Genomic DNA, 19976 nt, shown 5'->3' with positions numbered 1-19976 from the left:
TTGTGATCTCCATCTCCGAAGCACCGTGCTTGTGATCTCCATCTCCGAAGCACCGTCATGATCACCATCGTCACCGGCGCGACACCTTGATCTCCATCGTAGCATCGTTGTCGTCTCGCCAACTTATTGCTTTTACGACTATCGCTACCGCTTAGTGATAAAGTAAAACTATTACATGGCGATTGCATCTCATACAATAAAGCGACAACCATATGGCTCCTGCCAGTTGCCGATAACTCGGTTACAAAACATGATCATCTCATACAACACATTATATCACATCATGTCTTGACCATATCACATCACAACATGCCCTGCAAAAACAAGTTAGACGTCCTCTACTTTGTTGTTGCATATTTTACGTGGCTGCTACGGGCTTAGCAAGAACCGTTCTTACCTACGCATCAAAACCATAACGATAGTTTGTCAAGTTGGTGTTGTTTTAACCTTCGCAAGGACCGGGCGTAGCCACACTCGGTTCAACTAAAGTGAGAGAGATTGACACCCGCCGGTCACCTTTAAGCAACGAGTGCTCGCAACGGTGAAACCAGTCTCGCGTAAGCGTACGCGTAATGTCGGTCCGGGCCGCTTCATCTCACAATACCGCTGAACCAAAGTATGACATGCTGGTAAGCAGTATGACTTATATCGCCCACAACTCACTTGTGTTCTACTCGTGCATAGCATCAACGCATAAAACCAGGCTCGGATACCACTGTTGGGGAACGTAGTAATTTCAAAAAAATTCCTACGCACACGCAAGATCATGGTGATGCATAGCAACGAGAGGGGAGAGTGTTGTCCACGTACCCTCGTAGACCGACAGCGGAAGCGTTATCACAATGCGGTTGATGTAGTCGTACGTCTTCACGATCCGACCGATCAAGTACCGAACGTACGGCACCTCCGAGTTCTACACACGTTCGGCTCGATGACGTCCCTCGAACTCCGATCCAGCCGAGTGTTGAGGGTGAGTTTCGTCAGCACGATGGCGTGGTGACGATGATGATGTTCCACCGACGCAGGGCTTCGCCTAAGCTCCGCAACGGTATTATCAAGGTGTAATATGGTGGAGGGGGGCACCGCACACGGCTAAGAGATCTCAAGGATCAATTGTTGTGTCCATGGGGTGCCCCCTGCCCCCGTATATAAAGGAGCAAGGGAGGAGGAGGCCGGCCCTAGGAGGGGGCGCACCAAGTGTGGAGTCCTACTAGGACTCCCTAGTCCTAGTAGGATTCCACCTCCCATATGGAATAGGAAAAGAGGAAGGGAAAAAGAGAAGGAAGGAAGGGGGCGCCCCCCTTCCCTAGTCCAATTCGGACCAGACCAAGGGGAGGGGTGCGGCCACCCTTGAGGCCCTTTTCCTTCTTTCCCGTATGGCCCAATAAGGCCCAATACGTATTCCCGTAACTCTCCGGTACTCCGAAAAATACCCGAATCACTTGGAACCTTTCCGAAGTCCGAATATAGTCGTCCAATATATCGATCTTTACGTCTCGACCATTTCAAGACTCCTCGTCATATCCCCGATCTCATCCGGGACTCCGAACTCCTTCTGTACATCAAAACTCAATAAAACTGTCATCGTAACGTTAAGCGTGCGGACCCTACGGGTTCGAGAACTATGTAGACATGACCGAGACACGTCTCCGGTCAATAACCAATAGAGGGACCTGGATGCCCATATTGGCTCCCACATATTCTACGAAGATCTTTATCGGTCAGACCGCATAACAACATACGTTGTTCCCTTTATCACCGGTATGTTACTTGCCCGAGATTTGATCGTCGGTATCTCGATACCTAGTTCAATCTCGTTACCGGCAAGTCTCTTTACTCGTTCCGTAACACATCATCCCACAACTAACTCATTAGTCACAATGCTTGCAAGGCTTATAGTGATGTGCATTACCGAGTGGGCCCAGAGATACCTCTCCGACAATTGGAGTGACAAATCCTAATCTCAAAATACGCCAACCCAACAAGTACCATTGGAGACACCTGTAGAGCACCTTTATAATCACCCATTTACGTTGTGACGTTTGGTAGCACACAAAGTGTTCCTCCGGTAAACGGGAGTTGCATAATCTCATAGTCATAGGAACATGTATAAGTCATGAAGAAAGCAATAGCAACATACTAAACGATCGAGTGCTAAGCTAACGGAATGGGTCAAGTCAATCACGTCATTCTCCTAATGAGGTGATCTCGTTAATCAAATGAAAACTTATGTCTATGGCTAGGAAACATAACCATCTTTGATTAACGAGCTAGTCAAGTAGAGGCATACTAGTGACACTCTGTTTGTCTATGTATTCACACATGTATTATGTTTCCGGTTAATACAATTCTAGCATGAATAATAAACATTTATCATGAATAAGGAAATATATAATACTTTTATTATTGCCTCTAGGGCATATTTCCTTCAGTACTTCTCCTGGACGCATAGGGAGAGCTGGCGTGGGCAGCCCGCGTGCTTGTATGTGCCGGTGAAGTTGCGCACAAACGCCTCCTCGAAGTTCAGCCAGACGTTGATGCTGTTGGCCAGCGGGTTGTGCAGCCACGTCTGGGCTGAGTCAAGAAGCATGAGGGGCATGTAGAGCATCCCCACACACTTGTTGGCGTCGGCGGTGCTGACGGCCGCGGTGTAGCTGACTGGCCAATCCTCCGCCTTGGTGATCCCGTTGTATTTGGGTGTGTCGCGAGCCAGCAAGCCCTTGGGGAAAGACTCCCTGCGAATGCGTGGCCCGAAGCAGGACGGGCCGACAGAGCTCTCCTCCTCTAGAGCAAGGGAGCGCGCCAGCCGCTCATTGTGGAGGCGGGCATCATGCTCATCATCGGGCTTGCAAGGCCCCAGCCGCTCACTCATTACAGGGCGCACAGCCGGCCCTACGGATGCGGGCTAGCCCCCGACGCGGCCGGGGGTTGTCGGGCTGGCTGGCGGTGGCCTCCGCCAGCCGGCTCATTCACCCGGCTATTGACAGTCGGCCGGTCGTGGTTACCTCCGTTCCGGCTGCCCCGCAACTGGCTTCCGTGGCAATCGTCGTCGATCGGGAAAGAAGCTTGTTGTGTTGGCCGAGGCCCCCTAGCTGGCTGCTAGTTGGCCAGCTGGAGGGGACGGGTCCTAGATGGATGTGGCCGGCTCCTCAGGCGGCACTGAATGCGCCTACTGCCAATTCATGGTGGTCACGAGGTCGCAGACGCATCGCTACTACAACAGCAGCTCCTCGCCCTCTAGGTGCTTCAATTCGGCCGCGGCTTGCTCCGCAGCCCTTATGTTCTTGACGAGGGAGTTGTACGTGGGCCGCTCTGCGCCCAGCATTTGGCTGATGGCTCGGTCGCCGCGCCACACCTACCCCAGCCAGCTGGGCTCGGCACTAGTCGGGGTAAAGCTGTGGGCAGTGTTATACTCGTGTTGTGCGGACTCCATCCGACAATGTGCGGCGGCGAGCGCCGTGGCCTCGTCGAGCAGGTGCTTGCACGTCTCAAGCTCGGCCGTGGTAGCGGTGGTGTCGGTGGCGAGCGTGATGGGCGCCTGCAGGTGCTCCAGGTGGACACGGGATGCCAGGCAACCCAGCTTGGCAAATATTCTCATGTCAAATTGATGTATATTGTGACTTTATAAAGAATTCGTAGGAAGGCGCCACCTGCATATACAATACGGTGCCGATGATGTTTGGAATCCGTAGAGCCACGAGGTCTTAGTACCGAGGCATTTCAAGGAGCCCCCAGCTATTTTATCGGCTTTCACAGGTCCGAACTACTTAATGTAGGTATAGTTTAGGAGGACTGAGCATAATCTGTCCATGAGCCATATTATGCGTAGTGCCTCATACAATAAATAATGGAAGAAGACATAGTACTAATATTAGTGCGATAATCTGATGCTAATATGTATATAGAAAAGGTACTAGCTTAAAAAAAGATAACTATCAGGAAAAAGGTGGCAAAGGTAGTGTTTGACCATGAAAACGACGCAATCGGGCAACGTTCCATGCGTTTAGCTCCAGTCTATATCCTTAGGGTCCCGAAGACGATATTCTCCTCTAGCAAGCACCATGTCGATGATAAATGGTCCATCCCATTTAATGGATAGTTTATGTTGATCCGACTTGTCTGGGTGGTTCCGGAGGACCAAAACCCAGACATTGTAGGTCTTTGCTCGGATTTCCCTGTTGTGGTAACGCCTAGCCTGCTGTTGGTAAAATGCAGAACGTGCCCGAGCAATGTCATGCCTGATGGGAAAGAAATTAAAGCTAGAATGAATTACTAGAATGTCATGCTGGAGCTTGTTTGTTCGAGAAGGACTATCGCTTGGACAGCTTACAGATGGGCTTGTGTCGTGGCATTCTCACGACAGATGCCATGGGATGGCTTATGTCGAGTGGTTGGGGCCAATGAGCACCGGTGGCGTCTGGAGTCGAGATTGGGCATGAGCACTGAGTAAGAAACAGAGACGTACCAAGGTCTAGGGCCCTCCGAGGGAGGTAATACCCCTGGTCTAGCAAGGATCTCTACCAAGATCAAAGAGAGTACATGGTGCTCCTAGAGCTGTTTGGGTGGAGAAGGAAGAGAGTGCTAGCCTGCTCTCTGCCTCGTGTGAGTGTGTGTGGATGTAGAATTAGCCGACCCCTACTATGGGGGCTCCTGGGAGGTTTTATGCTTGGACCTCCTAGGTTACAAAATATCCGAGAAGACGAGGTGGACCCCGGCTGCCAGCGTCTCTGGTTCCCCGAGGAAGAATTCAAAAACATAATAAGACTATCAAGTGTGGGTGCAAAAAATAATAATTTCATTTTTAACATAAGAAACTATATCAAGTTCATCCCCATAAGCGTCATTAATATTGGCATCATGGCCATAATCATAGCAAGCATCACATGTTGGGGAACGCCGTATTTCAAAATTTTTACCTACAATCACGCAAGATCTATTTAGGAGATGCATAGCAACGAGCGGGGAGAGTGTGTCCACGTACCCTCGTAGATCGAAAGCGGAAGCGTTTATTAACACGGTTGATGTAGTCGAACGTCTTCACGATCCAACCGATCCAAGTACCGAACGTACGGCACCTCCGTGTTCAGAACACGTTCAGCTCGATGACGTCCCTCGATCTCTTGACCCAGTTGAGGACGAGGGAGAGTTCCGTCAGCACGACGGCATGGCGACGGTGATGATGAATTTACCGGCGCAGGGCTTCTCCTAAGCACTACGACGATATGACCGAGGTGTTGAACTGTGGAGGGGCCACCGCACACGACTAAGAGATTGTCTGTTGTGCCTTTGGGGTGCCCCCTGCCCCCGTATATAAAGGAGGGGAGGAGGAGGCCAGCCAACAAGGGGCGTGCCAGGGAGAGGGGAGTCCTACTAGGATTCGGCCCCACCCTTTTTTCCTTCTACCGGAGGGGGAAAAGGGGAAGGAGAGGGAGTAGGAGAAGGAAAGGGGGGTGGCGCCCCCTTCCCAAGTCCAATTCGGCCTCCTCCCTTGTGGGGGGCGCACCAGCGCCTTGTGGGCTGGTTAGCCTCCCCCCTATGGCCCATAAGGCCCATATCTTTCCCCGGGGGGTTCCGGTAACCCCTCCGGTACTCTGGTATGTACCCGATACACTCCAGAACCCTTCCGGTGTCCGAATACTACCTACCAATATATCAATCTTTATCTCTCGACCATTTCGAGACTCCTCGTCATGTCCGTGATCTCATCCGGGACTCTGAACAAACTTCGGTACATCAAATCACATAACTCATAATACAAATCGTCATCGAACGTTAAGCATGCGGACCCTACGGGTTCGAGAACTGTGTAGACATGACCGAGACAAATCTCCGGTCAATAACCAATAGCGGAACCTGGATGCTCATATTGGCTCCTACATATTCGACGAAGATCTTTATCGGTCAAACCGCATAACAACATACGTTGTTCCCTTTGTCATCGGTATGTTACTTGCCCGAGATTCGATCATCGGTATCACCATACCTAGTTCAATCTCGTTACCGACAAGTCTCTTTACTCTTTCCGTAATGCATCATCTCGTAACTAACTCATTAGTCACATTGCTTGCAAGGCTTATAGTGATGTGCATTACCGAGAGGGCCCAGAGATACCTCTCCGACAATCGGAGTGACAAATCCTAATCTCGATCTATGCCAACTCAACAAACACCATCGGAGACACCTGTAGAGCATCTTTATAATCACCCAGTTACATTGTGACGTTTGATAGCACACTAAGTGTTCCTCTGGTATTCGGGAATTGCATAATCTCATAGTCATAGGAACATGTATAAGTCATGAAGAAAGCAATAGCAATAAACTAAACGATCATAGTGCTAAGCTAACGGATGGTAAAATTCAAGGACAACCAAAAGCCTAAGCTTGGGTATGCCCCGGAAGGCATCCCCTCTTTCGTCTTCGTCTATCGGTAACTTAACTTGAGGATATATTTTTATTCACCACATGATATGTGTTTTGCTTGGAGCGTCTTGTATGATTTGAGTCTTTGCTTTTTTAGTTTACCACAATCATCCTTGCTGTACACACCTTTTGGAGAGACACGCATGAAACGGAATTTATTAGAATACTCTATTTTCTTCACTTATATCTTTTGAGCTAGATAATTTTGCTCTAGTGCTTCACTTATATCTTTTTAGAGCACGGTGGTAGTTTTATTTTATAGAAATTATTGATCTCTCATGCTTCACTTATATTATTTTGAGAGTCTTTTAGATGGTAATTTGCTTTGGCTATAAAATTAGTCCTAATATGATGAGCATCCAAGATGGGTATAATAAAAACTATCATATAAAGTGCATTGAATATTATGAGAAGTTTGATTCCTTATGATTGTTTTGAGATATGAAGATGGTGATATTAGAGTCATGCTAGTTGAGTAGTTGTGAATCTGAGAGATACTTGTGTTAAAGTTTGTGATTCCCGTAGCATGCACATATGGTGAACCGTTATGTGATGAAGTCGGAGTATGATTTATTTATTGATTGTCTTCCTTATGAGTGGCGGTCGGGGACGAGCGATGGCCTTTTCCTACCAATCTATCCCCCTAGGAGCATGCGCATAGTACTTCGTTTTGATAACTAATAGATTTTTGCAATAAGTGTGTGAGTTCTTTATGACTAATGTTGAGTCCATGGATTATACGCACTCTCACCCTTCCACCATTGCTAGCCTCTCTAATACCGCGCACCTTTCACCGGTATCATACACCCACCATATACCTTCCTCAAAACAGCCACCATACTTACCTATTATGACATGTCCATAGCCATTCCGAGGTATATTGCCATGCAACTTTCCACCGTTCCGTTTATTATGACACGCTCCATCATTGTAATATTGCTTTGCATGATCAAGAAGTTGACATCGTATTTGTGGCAAAGCCACCGTTCATGATTTTCATACATGTCACTCTTGATTCATTGCACATCCCGGTACACCGCCGAAGGCATTCACATATAGTCATATTTTGTTCTAAGTATTGAGTTGTAATTCTTGAGTTGTAAGTAAATAAAAGTGTGATGATCATCATTATTAGAGCATTGTCCCAATGAGGAAAGGATGATGGAGACTATGATTCCCCCACAAGTCGGGATGAGACTCCGGACGAAAAAAAAGAGGCCATAAAAAAAGAGAAAGGCCCAAATAAAAAAAAATAAAAACTGAGAGAAAAGAGAGAAGGGACAATGCTACTATCCTTTTACCACACTTGTGCTTCAAAGTAGCACCATGATCTTCATGACAGAGAGTCTCCTATGTTGTCACTTTTATACTAGTGGGAATTTTACATTATAGAACTTGGCTTGTATATTACAATGATGGGCTTCCTCAAATTTCCCTAGGTCTTCGTGAGCAAGCAAGTTGGATGCACACCCACTCAGTTTCTTTTGTTGAGCTTTCATACACTTATAGCTCTAGTGCATCCGTTGTATGGCAATCCCTACTCACTCACATTGATATCTATTGATGGGCATCTCCATAGCCCGTTGATACGCCTAGTTGATGTGAGACTATCTTCTCCTTTTTTGTCTTCTCCACAACCACCATTCTATTCCACCTATAGTGTTATGTCCATGGCTCATGCTCATGTATTGCGTGAAAATTGAAAATTTTTGAGAACATCAAAAGTATGAAACAATTGCTTGGCTTGTCATCGGGGTTGTGCATGATTTAAATATTTTGTGTGATGAAGGTAGAGCATAGCCAGACTATATGATTTTGTAGGGATAACTTTCTTTGGCCATGTTATTTTGAGAAGACATGATTGCTTTATTAGTCTGCTTGAAGTATTATTGTTTTTATGTCAATATTAAACTTTTGTTTTGAATCTTATGGATCTGAACATTCATGCCACAATAAAGAGAATTACATTGAAAATTATGTTAGGTAGCATTCCACATCAAAAATTCTGTTTTTATCATTTACCTACTCGAGGACGAGCAGGAATTAAGCTTGGGGATGCTTGATACGTCTCCAACGTATCTATAATTTTTGATTGTTCCATGCTATTATATTATCTGTTTCAGATGTTTAATGGGCTTTAATATGCTCTTTTATATTATTTTTGGGACTAACCTATTAACCGAAGGCCCAGTGCCAGTTTCTGCTTTTTTTGCCTATTTCAGTGTTTTGCAGAAAAGGAATACCAAACGGAATCCAAACGGAATGAAACCTTCGCGATGATCTTTCTTGGAACAAACGCAATCCAGAAGACTTGGAGTTGAAGTCTGGAACTCCGTGAGGCGGCCACGAAGCAGGAGGGCGCGTCCAGGGGGGTAGGCGTGCCCCCACCCTCGTGGGCCCCACGGAGCTCCACCGACGTACTTCTTTCGCCTATATATACTATTATACCCTAAAAAATCAGGGGGAGCCACGTAACCACTTTTCCACCGCCGCAACCTTCTGTACCCGTGAGATCCCATCTTGGGGCCTTTTCCGGCGATCCGCCGGAGGGGGAATCGATCACCGAGGACTTCTACATCAACACCATAGCCTCTTCGATGAAGCGTGAGTAGTTTACCACAGACCTTCGGGTCCATAGTTATTAGCTAGATGGATTCTTCTCTCTCTTTGGTTCTCAATAGAAAGTTCTCCTCGATGTTCTCAGAGATCTATTCGATGTAATACTCTTTTGCGGTGTGTTTGCTGAGATCCGATGAATTGTGGATTTATGATCAAGATTATCTATGAATATTATTTGGTTCTTCTCTGAATTCTTATATGCATGATTTGATATCTTTGCAAGTCTCTTCGAATTATCGGTTTAGTTTGGCCTACTAGATTGATCTTTCTTGCAATGGGAGAAGTGCTTAGCTTTGGGTTCAATCTTGCGGTGTCCTTTCCCAGTGACGGTAGGGGCAGCAAGGCACGTATTGTATTGTTGCCATCGAGGATAAAAAGATGGGGTTTATATCATATTGCTTGAGTTTATCCCTCTACATCATGTCATCTTGCTTAATGCGTTACTCTGTTCTTATGAACTTAATACTCTAGATGCATGCTGGATAGCGGTCGATGTGTGGAGTAATAGTAGTAGATGCAGAATCGTTTTGGTCTACTTGACACGGACGTGATGCCTATATTCATGATCATTGCCTAGATATTCTCATAACTATGTGCTTTTCTATTAATTGCTCGGAAGTGATTTGTTCACCCACCGTAATATATGCTATCTTGAGAGAAGCCACTAGTGAAACCTATGGCCCCGGGGTCTCTTTCTCATTATATTGCATCTCTTTTATTTACATTGCATCTCGTTTTATTATTTTGCAATCTTTACTTTCCAATCTATACAACAAAAATACCAAAAATATTTATCTTACTATCTTTATTAGATCTCACTTTTGCGAGTGACCGTGAAGGGATTGACAACCCCTTTATCGCGTTGGTTGCAAGGTTCTTGATTGTTTGTGCAGGTACTAGGTGACTTGCGTGTTATCTCCTACTGGATTGATACCTTGGTTCTCAAAAACTGAGGGAAATACTTACACTACTTTGTTGCATCATCCTTTCCTCTTCAAGGGAAAACCAACGCATGCTCAAGAGGTAGCACTAAACACCCACTATCATTTGTGGGCTGCCCAAAGCAAGTGTTTGCAATATGGAAATTACTGTCTACACCTGGCACTTGGCATCCTTATCGACCGGATTTACACTGCTGTCGGTAGGGGTAGAGTAGTAACTTCAATCAGACGTGACACGACCGCCTCTGAGCCCATTCAGACACGGTGGGCGCCAAACGTGGGCGGCAAAACACATTTGATTCAAGCTCGTCCGAAAGGCATGTGTCTCTCCCTCCATTTCCCCATTCATACACGGTGGGCGGCAAAACAAACTCTCCTCGTCCGAAATCGATGTAGGCAAATATTTTAAATAGGGCCAGATGTGTAACTTCCCTCAGACGTGACACAACCGCCCTACCTGTCAGCCCTGTTCATACACCGTGGGCGCCAACCGTGGGCGGCAAAACATCCTATCCTCGCCTGAAATCTCTACCGGCAAATATTTGGGAGATGCGAGATTACCGTCCTATCCCCAACCGATGTGATGTCCGAAATTTTAAACGGGGGATAAGTTCGTAACTTTCCCACATTTTAGACAAGCGCATCCCAAAGTTTGATATCCCCCTCCCCCTCCATTTCCCCATTCATACACCGTTGGCGCCACAACAACCTCCCCACTGCGGCCAGCGTCCTCCGTCCGCCTCCCCATCCTCCACCTTGCCGGAGCCGCTACCCCTACTTCATCGTCCACTGAAAGAGATGGACGTCTCTCATCCACGGCGCCGGACCAGGATCCTTTCATCGTGTCCTCTCGCTTCATCAGCGCCGTTGTCCACCTTGCCGTTGCCGCTCCTACGACCGCCTCGTCCACGGCAACATGATTTATCCCCGACCCGGACGTCTGCTGTCTAAAGTCTTCTTCCCCGCCGTCGACAGCCATCGCACCCACAACACCCTCAACATATCAGCAGGGGCCTACACAGCGTCGCAAGAGAGGTGGTACTCTTCCATATGTGCTTAAGTTATTGATCTCACCCGGAAAATAGATCGTAAATTGTTTACTGTACTTTTCTTGTCCATACCAAATCGTAGTGGCTAGTTGAAAGCAAACATTGGTTGCGAAGTAGCTTTGTCCGGTTTGCACCTTCAGTTCCGCCATGGCACGGTCACTATACTCGTAAAGCTTATGGTTTCCCACCTTTATATTCACTACCATCATCGTAGGTGCTTCAGGTCGTGCTAGCACTGCTCCTCAAGACCTCAACCCATCAAGTGAAACAACATGCCACTCATAATTCAAAAGCTTAGGTGTTGAAATACGAATCTGATATGATGCTCATATTACTAAAAATAGAGAATGTTTAATTGGTCATCTAATGTTCCTATATTCGTTTCGAAAAGCATGTGCGCCACCCACTGGTCCAGCTAGTTCAACTTCCCTGATTTTACTCTTGATGCTTAGGGTTTTCCCCTTTTATCTACTCTACTACTTTCTGTCATACTAGCATTACTCCACCCTTCAAGCTAAACAACACAACACTCAAAATTCCAAAGCTTAGTTGTTCAAATATGATTGTGATATGATACTGATATTACTTAACAAACACATTTAATTGGTTAGCTAAAGGTCCCACTTGAGTTTCCAAATGCATGTCGCGACATATAGAGAGACAGCAGAATTGCATCTTTTGTCACTTGTTGACTGTACTTTCTTGTCCATACCAATTCTTAGTTATTATTTCAAAGCAAACATCGGTTGCTAACTACCCTTTGCGCGGTTTGCAGCTTCAGATCTGCCATATCACTGCCACGGTCAACACTATACTCATCATGCTTACGGTTTCCCCATTTTATGATGACCACGATCAGCCTACGTGGTTCGTGTCGTAATAGCACTGCTCCACCCATCGAGCTAAACAAGCTTAGTTGTACAAATTCAAATATGATATTATGCTGATATTAGTAAAACTGAGAGATGTTTAATTGGTCAACTAAATGTTCCTACTTTAGTTTCGAAATGCATGTGAGCCACATATGTATAGAAAGACTTGTAATATCTTCAATCTGCTTGCTCTTCTTCTCTTCTTTAAGATGATCCTCTTCTCTTCTTTAATAAGTATGTTCCTTGTTGGGAAGAGTAGCAGAGACATTTGCGGTCGACTGGTTAGGTCGAGTTGTTCTCCCTTAGTATATTTTGAATCTGTCAGGTCAGGTCGACTTGTTCTTCTTTACTATATGTTGAAGCTGTCATCTGCGAAGTATCATCACTTCTAGAGCTCTCATATTTTGAGTAGTAGGCCACATTATATTAATGCACACACCAAATTACAGCATGTATGGCATCTCTCAGAAGAATTGCAGAGATATCACAAAGGGGTTTACAGGGAGGCAGTATTGGATTAGAATCACTTCTGCATTACAAAGATAATCTCACTTGTTTTTATGTTTTCATGCATGTCAGGTATTGAACATTATCAAAATGAATATGAGAATGGGCGCACGAGAGGAATATTGCGGAACAATCCACTAGCTAACAAACTTGGCTTGGTGGAGGATGGCCTATCTTATTCACCCATCAAGGTGCTTGCTCTAACTTGGCAAGGTTGTATTGGTCGCACATATTTTGCATCTGACCTCTTGCATTACTTCTACTTTGTTACACTATATGCTTAGTTTAAGCATCATATATGAGTATATGCCATACCTATCCATTTTTTGTACCTATTCCATGTGTTGTCATACTATGTTTTTCTAGTCAAATGTTGTTCTTTCGTAATAGATGTGTAAAAGTAAGAGGGTGAGTGCAGATCCTCAAGGAGTACAAACTAGGTATTTGGAAAAGGTAGTGATACCTGTTAAATCAGATAGATCAGCAGCCACAGAAAACATAGGCCCAACTATACCACACTTTACCCCTACTCCACTGGCCAAACCCCTATTAGAACTGTTGAGAGCCCAGCGTCAGGTACTGTCTATGATATCAATTCAAAATTTGAACTCCTAAATTTTTGCATGTGCCTTACCTTCTCTCTTGTATGAAAACTAATTCCAGATGAATCTCCTTGCTCAAAGGATCATAGGATCTCACAACAATACTGGGCTCTGCATTGCTCTTGTCAGTACCTCTTGCCCATTGTCAGCATACTTACACTCATTGCTATTTGATTATGTAGCATCACTGTAAATGTTTGCTTCTTTATCCTCCCTTTGCTTGAAATTATAAGATCTATATTTACTCTTAGATAAATGTAGAATTAAAACAATGTTTATGAAGTTTTGGATTGCTCGTGTAAGTACCTGTTGTCATGTACTCCCTCTGTATCGAATTAATTGTTGATCAGTTGGATGTATTTAGAACTTAATAGTGCTAGATACATCCATTTGAGCGACAAGTAATAACGGACGGTGGTGGTATTATTGTACTTGCATCGCGAGATAGTTGATTGTCTAGCATTACTCTACATCTTATCTGCCCTGCCCTCCACTTTCTCCAAATTATCATATCTACATTTATTCTTACCAAAATGTTGAATAAATCCAATGCCACTGCACACGTTGATGTCTGCATTCCTCTTGTCAGTACCTTTTGCCTTGTAGCCCTGTACTTAATTAATTGCTATTTGATTATGTATCATCAGTCTGCACCTGAGCTTCATTATCCTCTGTTTCTTCCAATATTATTTGATCTATATTTACTCTTTGCAAAATGTAGAATAATGGCAACGCTTATAAAGATTTTCCTTTGGGGAATTTATTGAATTATCCTTCCATCAACATGGAGAAGGGCTTTGTCCAGCCCGTGTTAACATGTAATATAAGTTCATCCTTCTCAAGCCTTCAAACTTTGTTCTAGTATAGATTTGGATAGGCATCATTTCCTCCACTGTTGTTTACTTTGCTGTTTACATCTGATTGGATGTTTGCAACAACTGCCATTTTTAAATTGTAGTTGTAAAAACATGTTCCTTATGCAGAAGAGATCCATTTATTTGCTTATATAATTGTGAAACCTGTTACGTGTCTCCTTGTTTCTCTTTCAGAGTCGTATCTCTTATGCCAGGCAGAACTTTAGGGAAGATAGTGAGCCAAACCATATTGAGGACAGCGAGATGAACCCAAGGTCCTGTCTTGATGAAGACAGTGAGTTGAAGCTACTCACCAGCAGGTGTGAGACAACCTCTGTGCAATCGTTGCCTCAATCAGTTCGACTTCTTCAGTCTCAACTTAAAGCAGAAAGGCTTGCTTCAGCTCAGCTCCGACTTGAAGTCAAAGATGCAATGAAGATGTCAGAGGACTGCCTTGCGCACTATGGTGCCATACAGCTAGGGATGGAGCATCTATCGTTGACACAACTGAGGTCTCGTCAGCTTGTTCGGCTGCTTGCGGGGCCCATCCTAGACATGCTCGTGCCTTCTGAAGTGCTCTTAGTTTTGTATATTCTTTTGTCGGCGCGTTTATATGCACTGGTGGCGACCTTTGATGCCCAGTATATGTAATCCGCGGTCACGTTGCACTTTATTATCACCGGTAGCGAACTTTGATTCCGAGTGGATGTAATATGCCGTAATTTCTTTATTGTATAGTCTAGGTTTATTCTTTGTTCGGTATGCTGTAATTTAGGCCGGAACATTCAGTGGATCTCAGTGTTGTCGGTCTTCAGGCCAGCCCGTTACTCATATGGGCCAAAACGTGGGCCTATAATCATCTTGGGCCATTAGCAGGTCTAAACCTATAGTAGTTTCCCGCCTTTAACAGGCCGAGTAAAGTTCTAGCCAGCTGGGCCAGAGAATACCATGGGCTTTTAACAGGCTAAAACCTGGATTGAGCTAGCGTTGAGCTGAAAAATTCACGGGCCAATACAGGCCGAAACTTCCTAAGGCCCATGTTTGGCCCAAATAAGACGAGCAGTTAACAGGCCAAAATATATCCCGGGCCTGTTTGGCCCAATAAAATTATGGGCTTTAAGCAGGCCGGTATCTACACGGGCCATAGGCCTAAAAGTGTCACGGACCATTATCAGATGGGTTGTAAGTAGGCCGGATTCAACACGGGCTGTAATTAGGCCCAACTGTTACACGGGCCATTAACAAGCTGATAGGCTAGTTGGGCTGAAATTTATCCACGAAGACTACGGGCCGTTAAGAGGCCTAAAGTTACTTGAGACAAGAAATAGCCCAGTTTCTGCATGGGTCGTTAAATGGCCTAAAGTTAAACCGGTCCGACAACATCCCAGATGCACCACGGCCCGCTAACAGGCCGAAACTATTATCGGGCCGAACTGGTAACGGGCATTTAACACGCTGAAATACAAATCTGTCTTAGAATGAGCCCAAAAAATAGTGGCGTAGTAACGGGCCATATCCGATATGGGTCGTAATTTGGCCCAAAACACGGCAGGCTGTGAACGGGCCTGATCTGGTGTGGGCCTCAATTTGACCCAAAACATGGCAGGCTGTTAACTGGCCGGCCCACTAGTGTCTAAAAAACATGGTGGGCCTCTGTTGGGCCGTGCCACGTGTCGACGTATCATAGGCGCCTCCTGTCCAATGAGTGGATGACATCTGTCCCAACGATGAGCCAACACGTGTTTCCTCCGGCCAATGAGAATTTTACACGTGGAAAATCCTCATTGGTCCGGGCTGTTAACGGGTTATCGGATCCAAAACCGGACCCAATAGCTTAACAGCGACCCGTTACGGTCGATGCCACGTGTCGGTCACCCTTGACGAAAGCACTTCTATGACGCGCGATTTATCGTTATGGAAGTGGACACTTCCGTGATGATAATTTTGGTAATGTCATGGAACACTTCTACGACAGCACGGGTATGACTATCTTGATTCTGTCATAAAATCGTCATGGATGTACATGCATGATAGAAAACGTGACCTACTGTGACAAACACGTATCATCACGGAAGTGTTTTTTTGTAGTGCTCCTTGGGAACATCGGGGATATCAGATGGTTGCCAGGCAAACACATTGATATTCACCCTGGGGAAGGCATCGAGCGCGCTTTCCTATTTGTCAACAAGGGTGGCGCTGATAGTGAAGGTACCATCAACGCCAGCCAGCCCTGCCGGGACCTATTTCACATGCGGTACAGCAACCTTGGATCTCTTGTTGTTGGAACTCTCCGGCAAGTCATCAACAGGCGCAGCTCCGAAGAGGTATGCTTCCCGGATTCCATGTTGGTGTCCTTGCTATCCTTCTTCTTCCCTTTGTTCTCCTTGGCGGGAACTGCTGCTGCCGTGGCCTGTGCCGCGACTGCGTCCCGGTACATCTTATCCACACAAATGATTGCATCTTTCTCATCTGACGGAATGGAAATGACTCCTACAGGCCCTGGCATCTTTAAAGTGTTGTAGGCATAGTGGGATGCCGCCATGAATTTTGCCAGAGCCGGGCGTCCAAGGATCCCATTGTATGGCAAGGGGAGATCGACCACATCAAACACAACCTTCTCAGTCCGGTAGTTCAATTCTCCCCCAAATGTCACTAGCAACGTGATCTTTCCCTTAGGATGACTCCTGCCGGGATTGACACCTTGAAACGTGCCCGTGATCTTTAGCTCTTCCTCTGCTATCTGAAGCTTGCTGATAACCTTTGGGGAAATCAGATTCAACCCGGCCCCGCTGTCAACCAACATCTTTGTGACTTTGAGGTTCAAATTGTTGGAGAGACCAACAACGGCAAACACCCTACCGTGGTGGTGTGGTCAGGATGGTCCTTCGTCAAAGATGATGGGCGTGCGTGGCCATTTGAGCGGCTTCCGAGACTCTACTGCTGGCTCCACGGCATTGACCTCACGCGCCCACCGTTTGAGTTGGCGGTGAGAAGAGTGCAAAGATGCACCCCCGTCAATGCACAGGGCATCAGTGGCCTTTTGGAATTCCTGCTCGCTGGTTTCCTCTTCATCCCCTCCATCACTCTCATCATCGCAAGCTTCCTTCTCTCGGCCCCTGGCGGGTTTTCCTTGGTCCCGAAAAGCCTTGCCGGGGCGATTTGCTTCACCGCCTCAGCCCTTCCCACCAGTGCCATTCTAACCTTTTTCCTTATCACGCTTCTCATATTCAGCCCTCTACCTCTTGACGAGCTGCTCAACCTGATGACACTGTTGGAGGTCGTGGCCTTTGGTCCAATGAATCTTGCAGTACGGCCCATCGCCTTTCCTAGCCCTCTTGGCAGCCACAGCCTCCCGACAGTCAGTGCACATGGCAGCTTCCTTGCCGTGGGCTTCGACCTTAGCCTTCTTACTGGTACTAAGTGTGCCCGATCCTTCGACGGTCATCACTGCCTTATCCATGCGCCTCTTGTTTTGCTTCTTGTTCTTCTTCTTCTGACTGGTGGATTCATTGTCATCCTCTGAGTCGATGTTGATGCAATCTTCCCCTCTAGGGAATTTCCTTCCCTCCTCCACCCGAGCGCATTTATCCACCAAGGTGTAAAGCTCCTTCACAGTCTTGGGCAACTGAACATTCATCTTGGGACGTATCCTGCGGTTGCGCACATTGGATTGGAAGGCAGCTATCACAGCCGCCGAGTGGATATTTGGGATATTTCTATGGACTCTGCTGAATCTCTACAAATACTTGCGTAGAGTCTCTCCTTCTTTCTGTTGGAGAAGATGCAAGTCGTTGGGCCGTCCTGGTTATTGATGGCCGCCCATGAAGGCGCCAATGAACCCATGGCACAGGTCAGCCCATGTTGAAATGGAGTTCTTCGGCAGGTGCATCAGCCAACACCTCACATTGGACTTGAGGGCCAAGGGGAAGTAGTTGGTGAACACCTTCTCATCTCTTCCCCCGGCAGCTTGAACAACGATGGTGTAGATGCTCAAGAACTCGGCCGGGTTCAGCCTCCCATCATACTTCTCGGGTATCTCTGGCTTGAACGTGTGAGCGGATGGCCAACGGACTTGCCACATCTCATGAGTAAAGGCAGGGCACCCAACCTCGAAAGGCAGGCACCCACCATCCTCGAGCGCACGCTCGTCGACATCGGGGCCATCGCACCCATTGGTCCGACGGTGGTCGTCGCAGCGTCGCTCGAAGACGACGCGTGTGCCTCCCCTCCCCTGTCCTCCAGGGCTTGCTGTTGGCTTGGACGTGCTCGAGGGTCGTAAGAGGCCATCGAGATGTCGTTGGGTTCTTGATTCCGCGACTCCCGCGCTGATTGCCGTGGTGGGGACTGCACAGTGGGGAGGCCCCTTCCGTACGGCCAGCAGCGAGAGCCGTTGTCGTCGCCTGGGGAGTCCGCGACGGGCCAGCTCGCTGTGAGCCCCCAGCCTCGGCGAAGCCAATCAGACTCTGAATGGTGGCTCTCCATTCATCCATCTGATCGGCCGCCGGTGGGAACCTCAATAGCAGCTGGGCCCGTGCCATGGCCTCCGTAGCGGTGCTTCGCATTGGTGCTGATAATGTAGATCGTATCGTCGCCCGGCTTCTGACGGTGCCGGTGGCGACTGCGTTGCACCCTCGCCGTTGTGAACCGGCCACTTGGATGGCATGGTGATGCGGTGAGGGCGATTGAGGGCCAGTGGCTCCATTGGGCACAGTGGCTGGGTCAACCCACTCCCGGGGAGGCGCACGCCCTGCGGTCGCACCCGTGGCGCGGGCGGCCGGAGGGTGGTGATTCGCCCTAGGCCGGGTGCCACCGCTGCGGCTGTACCCTTCGGCGAGGGGAAGAGGTATAGACGGAATAACCCCTTCGTTCGTACCTCGTGGAGCATGACCGCTGGGATGCTGCTGATGCTGCTCTCCTCTAGTGCCTCTCGCTCCTGATTCGGCCGCGAGGGAGGTGGTGACAACACCGCCAGCGTCGATCGCATCCCCCGCAATGCCCACATACTCGTGCGCCTCCGCATTCCCTGTGGCATTGGTGGTGGAGCCTTCGAGGTGGACGGGTGATCTGTGGCACCGGGCTTCATCTTGGGCGCCATAGTCGATGGAGCCGTCGATGATGAAAATGGCGATGAACATGATGCGCTGCTCACGCTTTCTGGTTCGCGCAAGTGACCCCCCTACCTGGCGCGCCAAAGATGTCGTGGAAAACCACGGCCACCTATGGGACCAAGAGTCCCTTTCTGGTTCAGCGGGGGGGGGGGGGGGTGGCAATTACACAAAGAGCGGAGGAGTGTGGAACAGCATGACAGAGATCACGCGGGCAGTCTTTAGCCAGGTTCGGGCCGCTGTGAGGCGTAAAACCCTACTCCTGCTTTGGTGGATTGATGGTGGAAAAATGGTGGTGAGCGCAACACGCTTGCCCGGCAGGGTTGCCTCGGGGCGAGAACGGCTACGCGTGTATGAGTGTGTGAGGGCGTGGATTAGCCAACCCTTTCTTCGGTTGCCTTGGGCCTCCTTTTATAGATCAAGGGGTCACCACAATGGCAAATCAGTCATTATGCACTGATTAGATAGCAATCAGTGCTATCATACCTAACTCTAGGCTGACAAGGCGCATTAAATGCACTGCTCAACGTCACATCACAGCTTGCCAGCAGGCCCTGTGATGCGACACCGTCTTCGGAGAAGAGGGTGTTCAAGGGGAGGTCTAATCTTCACGGCGTAGGATCGATAAACGGATGGGGATAACTACCTACAAGCAGCCGAAAAAATGGAAAATAAGAGATTATGACCCGACGAGGAGGAGGATCACTGAAGCTTGCAATCCAAACATTCGCCGATCCACAACCTGCAATACTACCCCACACAACCACGCTTAAGTCATGGAGCACGGGGTAGGTGCAATCCACAAGGGAAACCACGAACTCTAACCCACACAACACGATCTAGTCATGGAGCACGAATTAGGAGCAATTTATCAAGGAATCACGAGAATAAGGGTAACAAGAGCTCTCCCATCTCAGAAGGAGTCTATGTCTTTGGTCTTTGATAGAAATGGCAAAAGTCCCCAACGAAGGGAAGAGCTAGCCTATTTATAATCGGGACAACCCCCC

Source organism: Aegilops tauschii, chromosome 3, assembly GCF_002575655.3.
Source record: "Aegilops tauschii subsp. strangulata cultivar AL8/78 chromosome 3, Aet v6.0, whole genome shotgun sequence".
Classification (NCBI taxonomy): Eukaryota; Viridiplantae; Streptophyta; class Magnoliopsida; order Poales; family Poaceae; genus Aegilops; species Aegilops tauschii.
Note: the sequence above shows the minus strand (reverse complement) of the source record.